This window comes from Saccopteryx bilineata, chromosome 8 (assembly GCF_036850765.1).
Source record: "Saccopteryx bilineata isolate mSacBil1 chromosome 8, mSacBil1_pri_phased_curated, whole genome shotgun sequence".
Lineage (NCBI taxonomy): Eukaryota > Metazoa > Chordata > Mammalia > Chiroptera > Emballonuridae > Saccopteryx > Saccopteryx bilineata.
Genome location: NC_089497.1, coordinates 57,163,477 through 57,169,385, shown reverse-complemented (window position 1 = coordinate 57,169,385; position 5,909 = coordinate 57,163,477). Strand labels below are relative to the sequence as shown.

Below are 5,909 nucleotides of genomic sequence, written 5' to 3'. Positions count from 1 at the left end.
AGGCGATGGCGCAGTGGATAGAGCATCGGACTGGGATGACTGGGACCGAAGTCGCCAGCTTGAGCGCGGGCTCATCTGGTTTGAGCAAAGCTCACTAGCTTGAGCCCAAAGTCACTGGCTCGAGCAAGGGGTCACTCAGTCTGCTGTAGCCCCATGGTCAAGGCACATGTGAGAAAGCAATCAATGAACAACTAAGGAACCACAACAAAGAATTGATGTTTTTCATCTCTCTCTGCCTTCCTGTCTGTCTGTCCCTATCTGTCCCTCTCTCTGACTCTCTCTGTCTCTGCCACAAAAATAATAATAATAATAATAATAATAATAATAATAATAATAAATAGGCTTTGGCTGGGTTGCTAAGTGGATAGAGCATCAACCCAGCATGCAGACATCCCAGGTTCAATACCCAGTCAGGGCACACATGAGAAGTGACCATCTGCTTCTCTCTCCCTCTCTCTCCCCCTACTCTCTCTTCCCCTCACAGCCAGTGGCTCGATTGGCTGGAGCATCGACCCCGGAAACTGAGGGTAGCTCAGTTGATTCGAGCATCAGTCCCAGATGGGGGTTGCTGGGTGGATCCCAATCAGGGCACATGTGGAAATCTATCTCTCCTTCTGTCACTTAAAATAATAATAATACTAGATAAAATGGAGGCAAGCAAACTGCCAGATACTTAGTTCAAAACAATGTTATAAGGATGCTCAAGGAACTTAGTGAGAACATCAACAAAGAAATAATAAGAAATAATAAACATAAAAAAATGGCATAGAGACCATGAAAAAGAGCCAGTCAGAAATAAAGGATACACTAACTGAAATGAACTAATTTACAGAGAAGCAACAGTAGAGTAGGTGAAGCTGAGAATCAGATCAGCGATTTGTAATATTAGAAAGTGCAAAACACCCAATTAGAACAGCAAAAAAAAAAAAGGAAAAAAAAGAATAAAAAAAAATGAAGATAGTAAGGAGCCTCTGGGACAACTTCAAGCACACCAACATTTGCATTATAGGGTGTGAGAAGGAGAAGAGAGAGAGCAAGAAGTTAAAACCTAAAAAAATAATGACAGAAAAATTCCCTAACTTGGTGAAGGAAACAGACATAGTTTCCAGGAAGCACAGAGAGTCCCAAACAAGATTGTTAAGTTTAAGTTAGCTCTTTTAAATCCAGAGCCCCTTTAAAACTCGAATTTCCCTCACCCAACTTTCCACTAGACTAGGGTCACTTCAGTAAACATCTCCCTCATCCAACCTCCCCTCCCCTTAAGCAACTCCCCCACCCTGGGAAGGTTCTGAGAAATGTCCATGGCACAAGGCCATCATGAGGGACCTGAGGGCTGGGAAAGGGGAGACAGTCTGTAACCAAGGCAACAAACCCCCATATGCTAATCTAAGTATGTCCAGGTGCAGGAAACCCCAGGCCAGCAAATTCCTGCAGCAACCCCTATATCTAACGCTCCCTCCTGCAGCTAAGTGCTGACACCCTTTGCTGGTCTCAGCCCACTTGCATCCAGGTGCTTTTAAAATAAACTTCTCTTTTGCCTAACCAGGTGGTATGGCCCAGTAGATACAGCGAGGACCCAGGTTCAAGACCCCGAGGTCGCCAGCTTGAGCGCAGGTTCATCTGATTTGAGCAAAGCTCACCAGCTTGGACCCAAGGTCGCTGGCTGGAGCAAGGGGTTACTCGGTCTGCTGAAGGCCCACAGTCAAGGCACATATGAGAAATCAATCAATGAACAACTAAGGTGTGACAACGAAAAACTGATGATTGATGCTTCTCATCTCTCTCCGTTCCTGTCTGTCCCTGTCTATCCCTCGCTCTGACTCTCTCTGTCCCTGTAAAAAACAAACAAACAAACAAAAAAAAAAAGCTTCCCTTTTGGAACACACAAGCCTCGTGTTTTTGGTTTGTCCCGCAGTTTCTGCCTTTCATTCTTGGGCGGAAACACGGAGGTGTGTGTGCCAGAGACAGGTCGAGGGTCTAACCCCAGCACCGGGGAGGGTGAGGTTTGCTACCCGGGGAGCAATGGGCAGAGGTAGCTCATCCCAGGCTAAGCCCGGCATCCTGCCTCCTTTGCTGATGGAGTTGAGGGGCTAGTTCCCCCTCTCACCACGCCTCCTGAACCCACCCAGAAAGGGAAATCCCTTCCCTAGGTGGAGAGGAACTGAAAACCAGACACCAAGATCCGCCTTCTTGTTTCACCTTGCCACATTCACACCGGGCAACAATCACACTCAGGTGAGTGAATTTAGCGGCTCTTTAATCGAGAACTTTCCAACCTCTCTTGCAGCTCATTCCACTGTCCAGGACGGTCCATTCTAAAAACCCAACGTTGGTCAGGAGTGCATTCCAGGCATTTGCCAGACATTTGCCTCCCGCTGGATTGCCGGACGGGGATGGGACACCTGGAAAGCAGCCAGCCTCCGCTTCTGGTGAGCCTGAGACAATGGGGACACCTGCCTCGTCCGAACTCACATCCCACCGTCCAGGGCGCCCCATTCCCTCCTTGTAGACTGCTAGACACTCACCCACCACATCGTGGGGAGCTCTCAAGCCATCATCCCCAGGACAGCCCCTTTGGGTTGCCTCCAAAAGACCCTCCAAACGCGCAGTCTTACAGCAGATCTCAGACTGTCAGCAAAACGAGAAGGGTCCCCTATGCCCAGGCCTTTTTGCACTCAGGTCACAACCCGCTCTGTGATTCTTGCTCTCCTTCTCAAATATTTCTTCCTCCTTCGATCCTGCCAACCACAGCCCCCCAGCCCCCCTCCTCCTTCTGCTGCCTCTGCTCCTCAAGCTCCTGATTCCCAGGACACCCCCCTAGCCCACCCTTCCCCCCACCCCCACAACCAGAGCCCTCTCCCTGTTCAGTGCCTCCGCTCTCCCCACCTCTTCCCCGGTTTTCCCAGCCACCCACCCTTTCTGCCCCAGCGCATGCCCACTCGAGGATGGTCTTCAGCCCTGCTCCCTCCCCTACCTCAGCCCCTTCCCCATCTAAGAGTGCCCATTATGGGAGGTGGCTGGGCATTGTCCGAGTCCATGTCCCTTTTCCCTTGACCGACCTATCGCAGAGATATACCACCCTAGAGCCCTCTAGCACAGAAGGGCAACTAGTCCTTCACATGAATTTCATTTCCCAATCAGCACTCAACATCAGGCACAAGCGCAAAAACTGGAAAATAGCCCTCAGACTTCCCAACGAGACCTTTAAACCTGGCCTTCAAGATCTTTAGCAATAGAGACAAAGAAGCCCCAAACAACAACTAGCTCAATCTCAACGGTAGCCTCTGCCATCAAGACCTGCAGACCCAGCCCTGGAACACTAAGGCGGTCCAAGTAGCAAAGTCATCCTATTAACGCCCCACCAGATCCTTGCTTTAAGTGCGGCAATAGAGGTCAGTGGGCCAACAAGTGCCCTAATCCGGGCGAACCCCCAGCAGAGTCCCCTCTGCAGAGGAGTCCCCTCTGCAGAGGATGCACTGGGAGTCTGACTGCGGACGAGCCCATCAGGGCAAGGCCCCATCACTTCCCGAGGCAGCCAGCCCATCTCACCCGGACCTCACTGGTCTCCTCGCTGAAGACTGACAGCGCCTGGAGTCAGGTGCCCACATCTTCTGAGCCTTGGGCAAAACTTGATGGTGGCAAGTATGCCAATTTCTTTCCTTTTCAATACAGTGTTAACCTACTCTGTTTTACTAGAGTACAAAGGTCCCCTCCAACAGTCTGCGGTCTCTGTTGTGGGGACTGATGGCCAAATTTCTCAACCCATGTCGACCACACTCCTCCAATACACACTAGGGTCCCTCACTCTCACATACGCCCTTTTACTTCTCCCCTCCTGCCCACCCCCGTTACTGGGCTGAGATGTTCTCACTGCACCCGACAAGCTACTACCCATATCCCCCCCTTATCAGAGCTGCAATAGTGTCTACATTATCAGTCTAGACAGCAGAACCCCAAGAAAAGAGCACACCTCCCTATCCTCTTTCTCACCTCTTCTCAGTTCATCTCTCTCCCTGCCTAACACAACAGGAAATACTTTCCCTCTGCAGTAAGGATGTCTACCTTTGCCTTCCTACTAACTGGACAGGAACCTGTACTTTAACACAGCTCTCTCCCAGCGTTGATACAGCCCCCAACAACCCGTCTCTCCTCGTTCCAGTGACCCAGCAACTCCGGCACAGAAGGGCACTGCAGTGCGTCCCTCTCTTAGTAACATTTGCCATAACTTCAGGGGTTGGGACAGGTATAGGAAGACTAGCCACAGCTCTGCAATGCTTCAAAACCCTGTCATAAGATCTATAAGAAATCCTAGATAATATTGCAAAAAACTTACTCAACTTACAAGACCACACAGACTCTCTTGCAGCTGTTGCCTTACAAAACAGGTGAGGACTAGGTCTCCTCACAACCAAAAAGGGGGACTTTGCCTCTCCCTAGAAAAAGAATGCTGCTTCTATGTCAATCAATCAGGCTTAGTTAGAGATGCAGCTCATAAACTAACTTAAAAGGCAGCTAAGATAAGAGAACGTCAGTCCAACACCTGGGACACTTGGTTAAACAAGATTAATTCATGCGCATGGCTACTCCTTTCATAGGTCCGTATTCCACCTCATACTTGCTCTAATTTTTGGACCTTGTCTTGTATGCCTCTTTTGTCTTTCCTCCAGGACCACTAAGGGCATTTTCAAACCAGTCCACTGGAGAGATTATGTTACTTCAAGCCACCACCCCATACCAGGCTCTGGCCCAGACCTCAGAAAATCACTATCAATGACCAGCCAACTCCCATCCATCCTCTTGCCCATAAATACTTCACCTACCCTAACCAGCAGGAAGCAGCTATGGAAGAGGAGACCTTCTACCCTTTTCCTTAAACAACAAAGGCTGGAATGTTAGGATTAAGTTGGCTCCTTTAAATCCAGAGCCCCCTTTAAAACTCAAATTTCCCTCACCCAACTTCCCACTAGGGCAACTCCAGTAAACATCTCCCTTGCCCAACCTCCCCGCCCCTTAAGCAACTGGAAGGTTCTGAGAAATGTCCCTGACACAAGGCCATCATGAGGGCTGGGAAAGGGGAGACAGTCTGTAACCAAGGCAACAAACCCAATATGCTAATCTAAGTATGTCCAGGTGCAGGCAACCCCATGCCAGCAAATTCCTGCAGCAACCCCTATAGCTAACACTCTCCAGCAGCTCGGGCGGACACCCTTCGCTGGTCTCAGCCTGCTTGCATCCAGGTATTTACTTTTTTTTTTTTTGTATTTTTCCAAAGTGAGAAGCTGGTGGAGGCAGACAGACAGGCTCCCGCAAGTGCCCGACTGGAATCCACCCAGCATGCACCCCAGGGGGCGATGCTCGGCCCATCTGACACATTGCTTCACTGCAACCTGAGCCATTCCAGTGCCTGAGGCGGAGGCCATGGAGCCATTCTCAGTGCCCGGGGCCAACTTTGCTCCAATGGAGCCTCGGCTGCGGGAGGGGAAGAGAGAGACAGAGAGGAAGGAGAGGGGGAGGGGTGGAGAAGCAGGTGGGTGCTTCTCCTGTGTGCCCTGGCTGGGAATCGAACCCAGGACTTCCACACGCAGAGCCGACGCTCTACCGCTGAGCCAACCGGCCAGGGCTTCATCCAGGTGCTTTTAAAATAAACTTCCCTTTTGAAACATACTAGCCTCGTGTTTTCGGTTTGTCTTATAGTTTCTGCCTTTCAAAGATGAACCCAAGAGGCCCACAATAAGACACATCATAATTAAAATGCAAAATGTTGAAGTCAAAGAGATAATCTTTTTTTTAAATTTTTTTAAAATATTTCTTTCATTCTTTTTATTTATTCATTTTAGAAAGGAGAGAGAAGGGGGGTGGAGCAGGAAGCATCAACTCCCATATGTGCCTTGACCAGTAAGCCTAGGGTT

General features: G+C 49.6%; 1 non-coding gene across 1 annotated transcript; it reads right to left on the bottom strand.

Moving 5' to 3' along the window:
• Nucleotides 1-5,545: 5,545 nt before the first annotated feature.
• Nucleotides 5,546-5,621, bottom strand: TRNAA-UGC (transfer RNA alanine (anticodon UGC)). Its single transcript has one exon. It is a non-coding gene; the product is annotated as a tRNA-Ala (tRNA).
• Between the last annotated feature and the right edge of the window lie 288 nt (nt 5,622-5,909).